The following is a 19,623-nucleotide window of genomic DNA, read 5'->3' as shown; positions in this document are numbered from 1 at the left end:
TATTTATGCGTGAACCAACCTATCCAAACATGCAGGCTTGGGATTTTCATTCCCCCTGAGAATTCTTATTGGCTAATGCCGAATCAGTGAAGGTATATACACCCTACCCCTCCAACCCCAGTCTCATTCTGCTATCATCTACAGTGGAGGCAGCTTGACTGTCTTGTTCTCAATCATCTGTGTGGGATGGGGACTTCCTGGACAGTGACAGATTAATTTATTGATCAATTTAAATAATTAGTAAATCAAATTAATAAGAGTGGGAGGGGGCTATTCGAATAACTCAGGCCCGTAAGTGTTCTTGTATCAGCGTGTGGGTGGGTGATGGGGGAGGGTTGGAGGTTTGCAGAGGGAGAGGGGGAGGGAGAGGAGGAGATGTAGGGGGAGGGGTGGGGAGAGGTTTCTCAGAAGGACAGATTATCTCCAGGAGTCATAATCAACTTAGCAGAACAATAGGTTATGGACCTGTCAAACAAAAGAGAACAGTAGGTTTGCCACTGAATGTGTGCTTGCCCCTGATGTAGGCAACCCACATTATCAAAATGTGCTGATGGCGGCCTTAACCTCTACACATTTAGGTAGCTATTCAATTCAGCAGTTTGTTGGGTTGGGTTGGGTTGTTTTGGGGAGAAGACCAGACAGTGAGGTCATCGGTCTCATCAGATTAGGAAAGGATGGGGAAGGAAGACTGCCATGCCCTTTCGAAGGAACCATCCCGGCTTTTGCCTGGAGCGATTTAGGGAAATCACGGAAAACCTAAATCAGGATGGCCAGACACGGGATTGAGCCGTCGTCCTCCCAAATGCGACTCCAGTGTGCTAGCCACTGCGCCACCTCGCTCGGTTCAGCAGCTTGTGATTTACGCTTTGAACATTGTGATTTCACTTTAGTATTGCATTTGGCGGGGTGGCGGGGGGCACAAAGTGGGTCAAAGTTAAAATTCACTCAAACTCCAAAGAAATAAAAAAAAGACGATTAATGGGAATTTTCGTCTCGCGTAGGTATTCATCTGAAAAGATACAATTTTGAACAACACAGCTAAGCTGTAATAGCACATGGGGGGACACATGATAGATGGAAGGCCAAATTTACACTACATATACATCTTCATCTACGTCTGTACTCTGCAAACACTGTGATGTGATGGCAGAGGGTGGGCCTACATTCCATTTTACCACTTATTAGAGTTTCTTTCCATATCCATTGACATATGGAGTGTGGGAAGAATGATTGTTTAAATGCCTCTATGCATGCTGTAATTAATCTAATCCTTTACTCACGTACTCTGTGGGAGCAATACATAAGGAGTTGTAGTATATTCCTAGAATAATCATTTAAAGCCAGTTCTTGAAATGGGTTTCTCAGGATAGTTTGTATCTATCTTCAAGAGTCTGCTAGCTCAATTTCTTCAGCATCTCTGCGAAACTCTCCCATAGGTTAAACAAACCCATGACCACATGGGTTGCCCTTCTCTGTACGTGTTGAACATTCCTTATTAGTCCTATTTGGTAGGGGTCTCACACACTTGAGCAGTGTTCTGGAATGTGTTGCATGAGTGATCTGTAAATAACGACCTTTGTAGACTGATTGTAAGTTCCCAGTATTCTACTGATAAACTGAAGGCTGATACCTGTTGTACCCACAACTGAGTCGATGGGATCATTCCATTTAATATCCCTACAAAGTGTTACACCCAAATATTTGTATGACTTTGCCGATTCCAACTATGACTCATTGGTATAAGTCATAGGATAGTACGTTTCTTCGTTTTGTGAAGTGCACAGATTCACATTTCTAAACATTAAAGCAAGTGGTCACTTTTTGCACCACTCAGAAATCTTACCAATAGCTGACTGAATACTTATGCAGCTTCTATGAGCTAGAACTTCATTACAGATAACTGTATCGTTTGCAAAAGGTATGAGGCTGCTATTAATATTGTTGACATTGTCATTAATGTACAACATGAAGAGCAAGAGTCCCAACATACTTACCTGAGGTATACCCGAAGTTGCTTCTACATCTGACAATGACTCTCCATTCAAGATAATATGCTGCGTCTCTCCTACCAAAAAATCCTCAATCCGGGCACAAATTTTGCTGGATATCCTATATGATCGCACTTTTGGTAGTAAGTGTAGATATGGTACTGACTTCCAGGTGGAAATAAACAATCTTGATAAAACTTGGCAAGTATGTAGATGAGTTAAAATAATGCAGTATGTATTTTTTCGTTTCTGTGCAGTTTCACTTTTAAAGGGTAAAACACCACTTGAAAGGTAATTTTGCATCTTAGATTCTGATGGAATATTTTCAAAACCATCATATATAAAGAGAATATTTCATATAAAAGTTGAAACGTAATTAACATTCTTGGAATCTACACAATCAACTTTTTAATAACTTGAAAGTGCAAAATACCCCACCAGCATGAATTAATTTTGAAAAACGAAAACCTTTGTTGCAACACAAATAAAAGAAGCTTTGAAATCACATCCATACATATACAACAAATCTGGTTTCTGAAATACCATTTTTGGAAAATAAGCATTGTGCTGTCAGAGTGTTTTCAACAGAGTTAATTAAAATATCTAAACATTCATTGTTGGTCATGTTATTTGCTTTAATTACTTTTGTTTTATGTTTAATATTGTTATTTTACTTTTTTTAGTTCACCATTTTACAAATGTGTATTTTGTTAATTGAAAATAATAAGTAATTCATTAGTATGACACAAAATCAATATACACTCCTGGAAATAGAAATAAGAACACCGTGAATTCATTGTCCCAGGAAGGGGAAACTTTATTGACACATTCCTGGGGTCAGATACATCACATGATCACACTGACAGAACCACAGGCACATAGACACAGGCAACAGAGCATGCACAATGTCGGCACTAGTACAGTGTATATCCACCTTTCGCAGCAATGCAGGCTGCTATTCTCCCATGGAGACGATCGTAGAGATGCTGGATGTAGTCCTGTGGAACGGCTTGCCATGCCATTTCCACCTGGCGCCTCAGTTGGACCAGCGTTCGTGCTGGACGTGCAGACCGCGTGAGACGACGCTTCATCCAGTCCCAAACATGCTCAATGGGGGACAGATCCGGAGATCTTGCTGGCCAGGGTAGTTGACTTACACCTTCTAGAGCACGTTGGGTGGCACGGGATACATGCGGACGTGCATTGTCCTGTTGGAACAGCAAGTTCCCTTGCCGGTCTAGGAATGGTAGAACCATGGGTTCGATGACGGTTTGGATGTACCGTGCACTATTCAGTGTCCCCTCGACGATCACCAGTGGTGTACGGCCAGTGTAGGAGATCGCTCCCCACACCATGATGCCGGGTGTTGGCCCTGTGTGCCTCGGTCGTATGCAGTCCTGATTGTGGCGCTCACCTGCACGGCGCCAAACACGCATACGACCATCATTGGCACCAAGGCAGAAGCGACTCTCATCGCTGAAGACGACACGTCTCCATTCGTCCCTCCATTCACGCCTGTCGCGACACCACTGGAGGCGGGCTGCACGATGTTGGGGCGTGAGCGGAAGACGGCCTAACGGTGTGCGGGACCGTAGCCCAGCTTCATGGAGACGGTTGCGAATGGTCCTCGCCGATACCCCAGGAGCAACAGTGTCCCTAATTTGCTGGGAAGTGGCGGTGCGGTCCCCTACGGCACTGCGTAGGATCCTACGGTCTTGGCGTGCATCCGTGCGTCGCTGTGGTCCGGTCCCAGGTCGACGGGCACGTGCACCTTCCGCCGACCACTGGCGACAACATCGATGTACTGTGGAGACCTCACGCCCCACGTGTTGAGCAATTCGGCGGTACGTCCACCCGGCCTCCCGCATGCCCACTATACGCCCTCGCTCAAAGTCCGTCAACTGCACATACGGTTCACGTCCACGCTGTCGCGGCATGCTACCAGTGTTAAAGACTGCGATGGAGCTCCGTATGCCACGGCAAACTCGCTGACACTGACGGCGGCGGTGCACAAATGCTGCGCAGCTAGCGCCATTCGACGGCCAACACCGCGGTTCCTGGTGTGTCCGCTGTGCCGTGCGTGTGATCATTGCTTGTACAGCCCTCTTGCAGTGTCCGGAGCAAGTATGGTGGGTCTGACACACCGGTGTCAATGTGTTCTTTTTTCCATTTCCAGGAGTGTAGTAATAATATCTGTAAAGAAATGCTTAAAGTATAATGCTTTTTACATCATTCACACAAAATGAACGATGTTTTTTCATCTAATATACAAGGTGGAGAACACAAAACGAAACGAAATTCAGCAGGATTTCAAACTGTGGCAGATGATCCTTTAAATATCCTGATTTGTACCATACATATTTTACTAAATTGGAAAGCCTCGGCAAAGCAATTGACTCTGTGGCTAGTGACTGTAGCTTGATTATATTTTTTCTCAAGTGGAGATTGGCATCATAATAGTTAGCAAACTAAATCTGAATATCTTCTCATCAAGTTTTCCCAACATCAAAACCCATGCATTTCAGTGCTGTACCTGTACTGTCAAACCATTTGGGATCACCAGACGGACAAGTTCCTTATCCTCAGGTATGACGTTCAAAACGGTTCTTGCACACTGACCACCACTCCTTTCATAGCTTTAAAAGAAAATAAGGGGGAATTTGTACCGAGAATTCGAGAATCTCTTTTTTAAGCCCCACATGTCATTGTGATGGCATCGAAATCTGGTATACTAATGCCTGACCATGTCAAAAGATATTGCCCAGAAAGTCTCTTTCGCAGTGTGGGAGAAAAATCTGCATCATTGTTAGATTCCTGGGTTTCTCGTGGTGAAAAATCCATTTAAAGGACTCCCCTTTCAATTTATTCAGTTCAGAAGACTACAACTATTTTTAGAAATATGTTCTGTATGGGTGTGACCCACTGCGAGGCTGTTGAATTGCTGTCAAATGTACTCATGAATCTACATGTGCATCACGTATATTTTAGTGATGTGAGAGAAAATACGTGTTACATAATGTGTGTTGTGGCTAACATGTGATAGTTCATTATATATAGCTCGTTCGATTGTCATGTGTTTCATGTTTATTTACTATTTCGTAATCCTGAACATATTCTTAGTGAATTCTGTTTGTTGAAGTATCTGTTTTATTGAAGGATAATCATGGGTAAAAATAAAGTAACTAGAAATCCTCTGAAGACTTTTGAGAAAAGGAGAATTGTTGAAGAGCCAAAAGTAGGTGTTATTTCCTTAAACAATGAAGACGGTAACCAAATGTATGAACCTAACCTTGCTGGTACTCCTGCCCATTGTTAGGTAAATGAGAAAGAAAGTACTCTGCGGAGGAAGTTTGGTTCAGTTAGTAAAAATTACGAATGGTTTATGGGCGAATCGGATGTGAATGAAATATCTGATACGTCAGTTCCCCACGGAATTTTTTCAAACTGTGTAACTCTTTATAAAAAAATCACGTACGACTTGTCATTGAAATGGAAGTGAAGTGTGGTAAGTATTCATACATGACTATTTTTTGGAACAGTGTTGCAGTAACTCCAAATGAAGAAAATGGTAGCAAAATCTATGAACACAACATTACATTTGTTTATACCTTGCGTACAAGTGGTAAGGGAATTATTGCAGGTGCAGTTTTCTATGGCATGATGAATCTTCCAAATCCCCCAACCAGGTTTCGAACTATAATAGATTTATAAGGTGAAAAATGGAAGATATCTGTATGACATCCATGAAGAAATCTGTGGAAGAGGCACTAATAGAAAACAGGGGTAATAGAGACTTTATTGCAGAATTCGATGTTACCTGGCATAAACGGAGACAAACATCTGTTCATGGTGAAGTACCTGCCACCAGTATGTATACAGAGAAAGTTTTAGATGTAGCAGTTATATCCAAGTATTGTAGGTGTCCACAAAAAAATAAAGGCACGCATGAAAATAACAGCACATCTAACTATAGTGGCAGCAGTAGAGGATTGGAAGTTGCTGGTGTTGCTAGTATATTTCAACGTTCTGTTGCGTGTGATAAAGTGCAATATGTGAATGACCTAGGTGACCGCGATTCGAAAAGTTTCAAACATGTTCAATAACTGAAGCATTATGGTGATGATGTTGTAGTGCAGAAATTTGGTTGTACTGGACATGTACGGAAACGAGTGGGATCAAGACTATGGCGACTCAAAACGTCGTACAAAAACAAAAACTCTGTGATGGTAAAAGGTTGGATGGGAAGGGAAGGCTATCTGACAGTGTAATTGGCAAAATACAAAAAATGTTCAAATGTGTGTCAAATCTTATGGGACTTAACTGCTAAGGTCATCAGTCCCTAAGCTTACACACTACTTAACCTAAATTATCCTAAGGACAAACACACACACACACCCATGCCCGAGGGAGGTCTCAAACCTCCGCCGGGACCAGCCGCGGCAAAGTACAGAACTATTATGGAATGGCTATTAGGCAAAACACACACAGTGTCGATGAAATGAAGAAGGCTGTTTGGGCTCTTTGATTCATACTTTTTCAACCGATGAGAGTCCCCATCATTGCTCGTGTCCCAAAGATGAAAGCAATTTGTGTAAGTACAACAAGGGATTGCTGATTGGTGAAGTGTACACTCGTAAACATAGTCTGCCTGATGCGTTAATGGGGGTGATAAAACCTATTTTCAGAGACTTAGCAGCACCTGATGTGTTGGAAAAGTGTGCTCATGGAAAAACTCAAAACCCTAAAGAAAGTATAAGTAGTGTTATATGGTCAAGAATCCCCAAGACTGCGTTTGTTGGAGTAGTTCACTTTCAATGATGGCAACGTTGTAAGGTGCAAAGTATTTGGAAATATGGGAATGAAGATCGGTTTCAACATGGTAGGAACGATGCTTGTTTTAGTCAAGGAACGTTTTCAGGCTGCTGATAGTTGGACGACATAGAGGAAACTCGAGGAGGAGTTCGCAGAAGATGAAGATAGTCCATCCTATGGACCTAGAATGCACTAGAAAGACAATCCAAACTTTGTCTCTCGATTTCCGGAAGTTTTACTTTCATACAAATTACATGTTTTCTCTGAATCTACCAAAGCCAATTTGCTTCACATTTTTAGGAAATGTTACACAGTCTTTTTCCAAAAACCTGCATATGGCACAAAAAAGTAGTTAATTTTCGTTAGAATAAAAATATTAATCTCTAACAACTGAATTAAAATGTTTAAAAATCACTGTGTTAAATTGTAGCCAATACTCCAATAAATAACCTGTAAAAATTTCAACTTCCTAGCTCAAATACTTTCTCATAAAACATGTAATTCATAAGCGCTATTTTAACACAGTAAAGATAGGGCCTTCCGGAACCCCTTAAATCGTCCTACTTGAGGACAAGAACTTCTTCATCTGGCCATCCCAAGGCAGGCTCGACAGGACACGTACAGCCATTGCACATTGTAAGATACCAACAGATACCAACCATATTCGGTCAGAAACGCACGAAGTAGGATGAAGATTACAACAGTGTCAGCCACAGTAAGCGCAGGTATTAAGCCTTAAGCTGGGTTTACACTAGCAAGCCGCTTGCAGAAGTTATTGCTGCAAGTTATTGCTAGCCACTTGCAGCTGTGTTTACACAGCAGCACGAAAATTAAGCAAGATACTTCCGCAAGTTCTTTGGCAAGAAACTTGCGTCAACAACTTGCTGATACTGTTTACATATGCTTTCAGTACCACTACGTGTCAGCCGAAATGTAAAATGACAAGTAGGCAGGTGAGATATGCTGCAGCTCTTGTAATTGTAATGCAAAACGTGAAAAAGAAAAAGAGTAGATAATGAGAAGATCGCAAAATGGTGCCTATAATAACCTTTTGCAAGAACTTAGTATCGAGAGCATGAATGCTTTTGAAAACTTTTGCAGAATGTCCTCAAATGATTTGGAGTATTTGTTGATGTTAATAGCGCCCGTCATATCCAAACGAGACACAAACTTCCGTACTGCTATTTCAGCAAAGGAACGTTTGCTAGACACTCTACGATTTATAGCTACCGGTGAGCTACGAATAAAATAGGCATTTCATTTATTTATGTGAAACATACAACCAAAAAATGTTTGAATTTTGAAATCTCTTCTTTGTAGGAGATTCATACAAGTCCCTAATGTACTTGTTTCATATTCACATCAGCACGATTGCTCTGATGGTACCCAATGTATGTAGAGCCATTCTTAACATCTTGAAAAGGGAAAAATTATTTGAAGGTATGTGAAAACACAACAATGAAATTAAATTTTTATGAAATAAACTGCATTTTACAGAATGATATGCTTATAAAAATGTTTTTTTTTCTAATGCTCTTAAAATGGAAAGTGTCAAGCTATTTAAATAGAACATGTAATCATTACACATCGTCTTTTTCTAGACTCCTGAAACAACAAGCGAGTGGATGCACGTGGTAAAGGGGTTGTGTCTTCAAGTTATGCTACTGTCTCTGTACTTCTTTCACAGATGTGTCGAATATCGACGAGATTTCGTTTAATGCGCTCATCTTCTTCACTCTATCCTTAAAGCCTCGGTTATGCACGTTCCATATTTTGTGGTAGCTCTCCACGGCTTCAATAAAATGTTCTGTATCCTGCTTCATCCATTCCCGTTCCTCCTCCATTTCTGCAATTTGTTTGCATAAAATACGTAAGATGCTTGCTTAAAATTAAGCCACCACATTAAGTAAAATGTTAAATATGAGTGTTATGCAGACGACATACTATAACTTGCGCTTCCTACTTGCAGGAAATAGAACTAAATCCTAAAAGCTGCAAGTTACTTGCAGATACTTATTGCGTGGTGTTCACACTGGAAGTGGAAAACGTCCAGAAAGTCACTTCCGCAATAAATTGCTACGGTCGCAAGTCGACTTGGTGATATGTTTACACTCGCAAATAGCGCTGCAAGTTCCTCCACGCAAGTAAATTGCTGCGATAACTTGCTAGTATAAACCGAGCATTACAGAACGCAACACAGACATCACACGTTGTAAGGCAAGGTGGTCAGACTGTCTGTGCATATACCTGAGACAGAAACTAAGCGGAAGAAGGCAGAAGCTTTTTCACACCAGTGGCCACGAAAGTGTTTAGTATACGTGCTGCAAGAGACAGCAAAGGCCAAACAAGTGCAGCCCATGAATGCATAAATACCTAGCCATTTTTGTGCTGAAATATCTTGTGCTAGAATCGGAACACTAGAACCACAAGGCTGTGACACTTGGGGCACCATCTGGAATAATGCACGGGGTCTGCTGTTCGATCCCACGTCAAGGCAGCCTGCTCTGAAACAGAGATACTGAGCCACCACTGCTGTGGGGCCAGCCGACCCTGGGCAACACCGACTCAAAGGAAGGCCTCGGCGCTTGTTCGTGACGTCACGTCAGCTAGGCACAGCGAACGCCAGGTCTGTTGCAGGCATACTCATAATGGTGGTGTCTCCCATCCTGACACAGGAAAATGTGAAACTATTGGCGGTAGTTGACCAATAAACATTGTTCTGAGAGATTTCTCCAATCAATTAAATGTGCAATTCATTACACTTCTTAACAAATAGTGTACTCCTGAACTTAAATTTCCACCTGTTTTAAGGATTGACATACAAAAACAACTTCATGGTCCAGCAGCAACAGAATTCGTGCTTCTTTACCTTATTTGTAAATCTGAGGAAGTTACGTTTGTACTGGGTTGCTTTTACAAGAAACTGCGAACACTTAGTGCTCTTCTTTACTTATCTTGGTTGACTATGGGGTGAGGAGCACTGACTGTTAATGAAATATCATGCGATTGTACACGTTGGGGGAGGGGGACAGAACAAGAGGCAAAAAAGAGATACTTGTTTTATCAAATAAATTTTTTTTTATCTTATAGAGTTTCTCCTTTCTGTTGCAAGAGGGGAATATTTATCTTTTCTAATATGCATGTTTAAAAAAGTTTAAGCTCAGCAGTATTTTCGATGTATGAAGCTATATTGTTTCCTGTTTAGAAGTCCTTTCGTTGAAAACGACTGTAATCTAATGACTGGCAACAGTTGGACATTTACACATGTAAATTAGTTCACATTTCCAGTGACGATGTTCAAAAAATGGTTCAAATGACTCTGAGCACTATGGGACTCAACTGCTGAGGTCATTAGTCCCCTAGAACTTAGAACTAGTTAAACCTAACTAACCTAGGGACATCACAAATATCCATGCCCGAGGCAGGATTAGAACCTGCGACCGTAGCGGTCTTGCGGTTCCAGACTGCAGCGCCTTTAACCGCACGGCCACTTCGGCCGGCAGTGACGATGTCAAACGAAAATAAATAAATAAATAAAAGAAACGAGTTCATTGTAAAGGGATTGGGATAAGTTTCAATAGCAAAATGGATCAAGTAAATACAGTTACTTGAATGTAAAATTTCCGGAGCTTGCAATGAGGCAAAGCGTCTTCTCATATTGATCTACGTTTGTTTCGACAGGATTCAGTAATACAGAACTATGATCTTCATTTGTAGCTTTACGATAGTAAGAAAATCTTTCATCTAAATAAAACTGCAGAATCCAAGACAATACCAAACATTTTGTCCAAAAATAAGAGATTTATAGTGATAAGCACGCCCAGGCGTTTCTGCCTGCAACAGGCCTGGCGTTCGCCGTGCCTAGCTGACGTGACGTCACGAACAAGCGCGGAGGCCTTCCTTTGAGTCGGTGTTGCCCTGGGGCGTAGTGCTCTGGCCACAGCACTTCTGCAGTGAGTCACAGTCGCTTCGTCACTTGTTGCCACCAGCTAGGTAGTGCTGGAGACATCAGCCACACCCCGGCCACAGCTGCCTTAGCTTCTGAGTCTTGGGACATTGGTAACAGAAGCAGTGGCTTTACGTCACCGTTCAGCCATGCTACTCTCTGTCAACACTGCTGGATCTCTCTCTCTCTCTCTCTCTCTCTCTCTCTCTCTCTCTCTCACACACACACACACACACACACACACACACACACACACACACACACACACACGGGAGGCAACTGGATGCCTCAGACAAGACACACTGCTGCTTGTAATTAATCATGGTAGGGAACCATAATAAAAAAAATTAAAAAAGCAAAAAACAATCTGACTCCAGCCATATTCACTGTTATCAGAATACTACATTACCCTTTCAGAGCAACGTCTGAACATACAGCCTGTGGTATGGCGAGCCTGACTGGCGGCAATGGGCAACGCAGCGACTGTGACCCAATGCAGGAGTGTTGTGGCCAGTGCACCGTGTCTCAGGGTATGGCTGGGCCCACGGCAGTGGTGACTCTGCGTCTCAGTCTCAGGGCAGGCTGTCCTAACGTGGGATCGAACAGCAGACTCTGTGCAGCATTCCAGAGGGCGTCCCAAGTGTCACAGCGCCATGGTGATAGTGCTACGATTCTAACACAAGATATTTCAATACACAAATAGCTAGGTATTTATACTCTCATGGGCTGCACTTGCTTGGTGTTGTGTACATAGTGCTACGATTCTAACACAAGATATTTCAATACACAAATAGCTAGGTATTTATACTCTCATGGGCTGCACTTGCTTGGTGTTGTGTACATAGTTCCGCGTGGTCAGCGCGTACATAACTTTCCCACTAGAGCGCGCCCCACTAACAAGGGAACCTCCCCATCACACCCCCCTCAGATTCAGTTATAAGTTGGCACAGTGGATAGGCCTTGAAAAACCGAACTCAGATCAATCGAGAAAACAGGAAGAAGTTGTGTGGAACTATGAAAAAATAGGTAAAATACACAATTTGAGTAGTCCATGAGCAAAATAGGTAACATCAAGGATGGCGGGCTCTCAGGAGCGCAGTGGTCCCGTGGTAACGTGAGCAGCTGCGGAACGAGAGGTCCTTGGTTCAAGCCCTGCCTCCAATGAAAATTTTAATATTTTATTTTCAGTTTATGTGACAAACTCTTATGTTTTCATCACTTTTTTGGGAGTGATTATCACATCCACAAGAAAACCTAAATCGGGTAAGGTAGAAGAATCTTTTTACCCATTCGCCAAGTGTACAAGTTAGGTGGGTCGACAACATATTTCTGTCATGTGACGCATATGCCTTCACCAGTGTCGTATAGAATATATCAGACGTGTTTTCCTGTGGAGGAATCGGTTGACCTATGACCTTGCGATCAAATGTTTTCGGTTCCCATTGGAGACGCACGTCCTTTCGTCTACTAATCGCACGGTTTTGCGGTGCGATCGCAAAACACAGACACTAAACTTATTACAGTGAACAGAGATTTCAAAGAACGAACGGACAGATCATAACTTTGCGAAAATAAGAAATTAAAATCTTAACTCGAGGGCGGACTTGAACCGTTGACCTTATGTTCCGCAGCTGCTCACGCTAACCACGGGACCACGGCGCTGTTGAATGCATACTATCCTAGATGTTGCCTATCTCGCGCATAGACAACTCAGTTTGTATATTTTGCTTATTTTTTCATAGTTCCATACAACTTCTTCCTGTTTTCTCGATTGATTTGTGTTCAGTTTTTCAAGGCCTATCCACTGTGCCAGTCTAAATCTGAGGGGGGTGCGATGGGGAGGTTCCCTTGTAAGTACAACAGCGCAGGCGCAGCGCTCTTCCATCTCCGCACTACGAGATGGCGCTGCCATAGAGACGGACCAAATTCTGTTTTCGCCGATCGGCGTATTAATATGTAACGCAGCCAATGAGATTGCTACTAACATAGAACCTTTTCTCCTCGCGTATCACACTCGCACAGTGGTACATGAATGCGCGAGGTATTATAACGAGTGTACAGACCTCCGATTAGTCAGTCTGCATTTGTCTGCAACAGTCTGTACGAGTTCTACATTTGTCTGTGCCAGTCTATAGTCAAGTTTCAGTTTGCGCCCAGTAAGATTACCATATTCTTGTACATAGGCATGAAGATAAATGTATAGACACTTTTGTCAAGTATCAGAGATACATGTGAGAATAAGATTAACATACCAATACCAAAGGAACTTCAGATTGTCAAATGTAAATAGCATCCAGAACCAAGTTAAGTAATTTTTATGCTTGTTATTATTTTAATAAATGTGTGTGAAAATTAATCAAGCTCTGTTTAAAGTTGGTCACCGTCAATCTGCTACTCTAAGCGTGCAAGTGGTATTTCTATTGTCTGACCTAACGGCAGAAGATAAACACGCCACGATAAGACCACGAGACATATTGCTGACACTCGCCTACTTCGTTAGAGAGACAAGACAAATAATCTGATGGTGTGTGTACTGAAGGTCTTACAGTACGCAGTTGCACATGTATACTAAACACTTCCATGACTTCTGGTCTGGAAATGCTTTCGCCTTTTGCCACTTAGGTGCTGCTGTGCCAACTACATCCACAGATATCCTGTCCGGGTTGCCTCACAACATGTGATGACTGTGTTGTGTTCTGTAACGCATAGTATCCCCACTCCCTGCAGTTACTCTGTAATCTACAGCCTACTTTGCGCGTTTTTGCCCGAATATGATTGGTGTGCTACATTGCTCTCCCTCTTAACAAGATACGATCCCTTGGATTATCTTAACTTGACTGTCCTTAAATACTAGAATGACAGACCCTGGTGGCTGGCGCAACTGGCTCCGGTCAACTCTTTCAAGATTACTTTCACAACCAAGCTCTCTTAAGTACTGATTATCCAAAGTTCCTTAGTTTTCTGCTCAATTTAACGTATTGTTACAGTTCTCTCTACTGCCTGCTTGGATGTGGGAATCCAGTCCACCGGAATCGGAACAATGGTTGGTTCACAACTTTATCTTGTGTTCTGTTTTTTTTGTACATGTAAACAAGGACTACGCTAAGCAGACTAAGTTCTGCTGTGGTAGTAGGTATGGCAATGGTCAATATTGTTTCCCTCCGGTACTGATTCTTCTTGTACTGTCTCAAATGCTGCATCAGTGTCTGCACGGAGAATCGATTCTCCTGCTTGCTAACGAGTTTCTCTATCGACTGTATTAACTCAGGTCCCAAAGTTTGGTTTAACATAGTCAGATTCGCAGCTGTAACACTTCAATAGGTTTCTCTGGCCAGTACAATTGACGCTGTGAAATGCTTAGACGGGTAATCCCTGACATTGTGGCAAGTAGATGGAAATTAGGTCCCACTATTTCACATGATGTCCTGTTTATTAATAATCTACTCCTGTCTAACTCTGAACCTTTCACTGTCGTGACTTTCCGTTGCTCAAACAACTAGCTGCTGCTGCTGCTGCTACTACTACTACTACTATTACTACTGCTTCTTTATCGAAGATAGAGTACAAGCAATGTGCCTCAAACTACTGGAAGTACAAATTAGATCTAATAATCTCCGTCTTGCAATCTTTCCCCACTTTCTGACTCCGAAGTAACTTCACTGCACAGGAATTCTGACCGTCTCTCACTAACCTGCCTGGACAAATCGTTATATCATCCCCATTACACTTATGTAACTCCACTTCTTCCATTTCCAACTGTCTGCTCTTGTCTTCCATAATCAATAACAACCTTTGTATTTTTATACTGACAAGCTACTTCAGCGTCCCCCATTTAACAGTATACATGTGAACAACATAACATTGGTACCGTGCCTGTTTCCCTGCTACTGGAAAGGAAACTGAAATGTACGTATGCCTTTGATCTCTCGGTCCTTGCTTCTACTGTGGCTAGGTTAAAATAAAAGGGTAAATTTTTGTTATTACATTCCCCAAGACGAACAATAACTTTGGTGGTAGCTGTTGTTGCACCCTGCAAGTACTGTTCCTGTGACAACAAGTTCACTCCTAGATGGTCTCGCACACCATGCTGAATGGCTTCCCATAACTCTGCTACCTCTCTCTTCGTGTTACCCATACACTGTTCTCCAAGGACAGTAACTACTTTGTTCCCACTGCTTACCTGTCCAATATTTCTACTTCAGTTGACAATCTCTCAGTGTTCCATTTCAGTGATTCATCTGCTGTTTTTGCGTAGCTCATCACTACCCCAATCAGCTAGTGTAGTAACCGACCATTGTTCTACACATCTTTCTCCAAATTTGCTATTTGCGTGGTGTGCCACTCAGTTGTTGCCTTGTTTCCTTTCACCATTTGTTTTATTATTTCCACTGTGCCATTCACCTTCCCGATGTTATTCTCGTCAGCTGTTCCAAACACAGGTTTCAGAAGATGTCCTCTCGCATCGATCCAAGCTCTCCTTCTGATATGCTGTATAATCCCCAGAACCTGCGTCATCTCACCCTCAACTACTCGCAAGTCCCATATATGTATTATCCTACATAACCTGGTAACTTCAATAAGATTTTGTGATTCTCTGCCACATGTCGAAAATTATCGAAGGCTTCCTTAAGCCATCCCACCTCATTCCACATCTCCCATGATTAAATACTACCTGTATCACCCAGCAATGACCGGAGATCACCACATCTTCTTGCTTAGCGAACAGCATTTCCCCTTCCAGGTGGTGGTTCTGCAATGCTTCCGTTCCGATGACGACTGTTAGCTCAGTTATGACGCGCATCATCTTGTCTCCTAGTGTTCGCCACCTAAGGGCTGGAACACCTTTTACTCTCTCCTTTCCCTAATATCCCCTGCTGCCCCACAACAATTCATTTCGCCTATACTAAACATTATGCTACACCTATATTTACCATACATAAAACATAATTTTTTACTTACCTCTGACGAATCTATTGAGTCTTTACCTGTAATATTTTTCACTTTATAAAAAGCATAGCAAACAAGCTTCTTCTCCACGACTGAAACACTTAACAACAAATAAATTTTATTGACTCACCATACCATAGCCTGTAGGTTCAGTCATTGCTCTAAAACGGCAGTGTACACTACTGGCCATTAAAATTGCTACACCACGAAGATGACGTGCTATAGACGCGAAATTTAGCTGACAGGAAGAAGATGCTGTGATATGCAAATGATTAGCTTTTCAGAGCATTCACACAAGGTTCGCACCGGTGGCGACACCTACAACATGCTGACATGAGGAAAGTTTCCAACCGATTTCTCATACACAAACAGCAGTTGACCGTCGTTGCCTGGTGAAACGTTGTTGTGATGCCTCGTGTAAGGAGAAGAAATGCGTACCATCCCGTTTCCAACTTTGATAAAGGTCGGATTGTAGCCTATCGCGATTGTGGTTTATCGTATCGCAACATTGCTGCTCGCATTGGCCGAGATCCAATGACTGTTAGCAGAATATGGAATCGGTGGGTTCAGGAGGGCAAAACGGAACGCCGTGCTGGATCCCAACGGCCTCATATCACTAGCAATCGAGATGACAGGCATCTTATCCGCATGGCTGCAACGGATCGTGCAGCCACGTCTCAGTCCCTGAGTCAACAGATGGGGACGTTTGCAAGACAACAATCATCCGCACGAATAGTTCGACGACGTTTGCAGCAGCATGGACTATCAGCTCGGAGGCCATGGCTGCGGTTACCCTTGACGCTGCATCACAGACAGGAGCGCCTGCGAAGGTATACTCAAGGACGAACCTGGGTGCACGAATGGCAAAACGTCATTTTTTCGGATGAATGTTCCCGGGTACGATTCTCGGCGGGGTCAGGGATTTTCTCTGCCTCGTGATGACTGGGTGTTGTGTGATGTCCTTAGGTTAGTTAGGTTTAAGTAGTTCTAAGTTCTAGGGGACTGTTAAGTCCCATAGTGCTCAGAGCGATTTGAACCATTTATTTTTTTTCGGATGAATCCAGGTTCTGTTTACAGCATCATGATGGTCGCATCCGTGTTTGGCGACATCGCGGTGAATGCACATTGGAAGCGTGTATTCGTCATCGGCATACTGGCGAATCACCCGGCGTGATGGTATGGGGTACCATTGGTTACCCGTGACTCTACCCTTCATTCGATCCCTGCCAAACCCTACATTTCAGCAGGATAATGCACGACCGCATGTTGCAGGTCCTGTACGGGCCTTTCTGGATACAGAAAATGTTCGACTGCTACCCTGGCCAGTACATTCTCCAGATCTCTCACCAACTGAAAACGTCTCGTCAATGGTGGTCGAGCAACTGACTCGTCACAATACGCCAGTCACTACTCTTGATGAACTGTGGTATTGTGTTGAAGCTGCATGAGCAGCTGTACCTGTATAAGCCATCCAAGCTCTGTTTGACTCAATGCCCAGGCGTATATCAAGGCCGTCATTACGGCCAGAGATGGTTGTTCTGGGTACTGATTTCTCAGGATCTATGCACCCAAACTGGGTGAAAATGTAATCACATGTCAATTCTAGTATATATATTTGTCCAATGAAAACCCGTTTATCATCTGCATTTCTTCTTGGTGCAGCAATTTTAATGGCCAGTGGTGTAGTATTCTGACACCAATGAAGGAGGCTGGGGTCAGAGAGATTGCTTTTCAAATTCATTTATTACGGCTCCCTACCATGATTAATTACAAGCAGTAGCAGTGTGTCTGAGACTTCCAGTTGCCTCCCACATGTGTTTGTATGTGTGAGACATGCAGCAATTCTGACAGAGTGCAGCATGGCCAAACGGTGGCCTAACGTCACTCCTCCTGTCACCAACGTCCCCAGACTCAGAAGCTAAGGCAGTGGCAGCCGAGGTGTGGCTCATGTTTCCAGCACTGCCTAAGTGGTGGCAATGAATGAAGCAGCGACTGTGGCCCTTGCAGAAGTGCTGTGGCCAGAGCGCTATGTCGCAGGGCTCGGTTTGCCCCACAACAGCGGTGGCTCAGCGTCTCGTGTCTTAGAGCAGGCTGCCCTGACGAGAATCAAACTACCGACCCCGTACCGCATTCCAGATGGTGCCCCAAGTGTCATAGCATTGTGGTGGTAGTGCTGCAATACTGAAACATAATGAGTTCAGTACAAAAATGGCTAGGTATTTATACACTCACAGGCTGCACTTGCTTGGGCTCTGCTATGCCCTGCGAGACGTGTACTAAACATTGCCGCGGTTGCTGCTGTGGAAAGGCTTCCACCTTCTTCCGCGTAGGTGCTGCTGTGTCAACCATATCCACACCTCGCCTGGCTGGCTCATCCCTAAACTTGCCACAGCTCTGTTGTGTTTTCTATCGCATAACATCTGCGCTCGTCTGTCGCTGACTCTGCTGTAATCTACTACCTACTTTGGACGTTTCTGACCGAACGTGGTCATTGTGCTACACATAAAAAATTAAGCAAAACAAACAATCAGAATAATAATTATTGTTTAGATATTTTAATTAGGTATGTTGAAAATACATTGACAGCACATTGTGTACAGCTTATTTTCCAAGATTGGTATTTCAGAAACCAGCTTTATTGAACACGGATGGATGTGGCATAAAAAACTTCTTAATTTATCATAGAAAAGTTTTCATTTTTCAGAGTTGATTATAGAGTTTTCAAAAACATTAATTACTTTTCAACTTTTATATGAAACAAAGTTTTAATATGTCATGGTTTTGAAGATATTCCCTCTAAACTTAATATGCCAAATTACCTTTCGGCGTGTGGTGTGTTTTACCCTGTTAAAACTGAAATTGGGCAAAACTATGTCATGACTGTGTCTTCTCGTAACGTTTTGTGGTTCCTGGCTGGATGAGGAGAGGGTGGTATTATAGGTGGGTGGCCAGTTCTCTTTCACTACAACACAAAACGCACACGTAGTTAAAATTCACTTCATTACAGGAAGCAATTGAGTACTTAACTTCAATGATGTCCACTCTGTGCCGGTCGGAGTGGCCGTGCGGTTCTAGGCGCTACAGTCTGGAGCCGAGCGACCGCTACGGTCGCAGGTTCGAATCCTGCCTCGGGCATGGATGTGTGTGATGTCCTTAGGTTAGTTAGGTTTAAGTAGTTCTAAGTTCTAGGGGACTGATGACCTCAGAAGTTAAGTCCCATAGTGCTCAGAGCCATTTGAACCATTTTTTTTGTCCACTCTGAAGTTCTGTGTTTAACAACCATCAAATAACATGTACTAAATCTTCAATTTTGTCCGTGTCTCCCGTTGTGTTGTCGGGCGATGTGAACGATAAAGGGGGGGGGGGGGGGAGGGTAAAGGGGTATGTAGGAAGCTGGACGCAAAATGAGCTGGGGCCGTAGCTGTGGAGGACTTCCGGCCGTACTCCGCCGTCTCGTTCGCGAGAGAGGAGGAACATTCTCCCGAAAACACCGCTTAGGATACACGTCCTGTCCTGAGGGCATCTTCTAGGGCGATGACGGCGACGGCGATGGCGGGTCCACGTCCGTCGGGTCGGAGAGCGGTGACGGCGGAGGCGAGGGCGAGACGTCCTGGCGTGCCGTGTCAGCACCAGCGGGCGGCTGCCAAGGCTGCGTGGTCCCGTGAGGCGGTGAATCTGCGGGGGAAAGAAAGTCAGCAGATTCACGGGGCAAACGACAAATGCGAATTTGAATCTGCTGACGGTGCTGCAAACCAATGGCAGCTGCAATTAGATACATACACTACTGGCCATTAAAATTGCTACACCAAGAAGAAATGCAGATGATAAACGGGTTTTCATTGGACAAATATATTATTCTAGAACTGACATGTGTTTACATTTTCACGCAATTTGGGTGCATAGATCCTGAGAAATCAGTACCCAGAACAA

Source organism: Schistocerca cancellata, chromosome 4 (assembly GCF_023864275.1).
Source record: "Schistocerca cancellata isolate TAMUIC-IGC-003103 chromosome 4, iqSchCanc2.1, whole genome shotgun sequence".
NCBI lineage: Eukaryota > Metazoa > Arthropoda > Insecta > Orthoptera > Acrididae > Schistocerca > Schistocerca cancellata.
The sequence above is the reverse complement of the archived record's forward strand: the minus strand, read 5'-3'. Positions refer to the sequence as shown.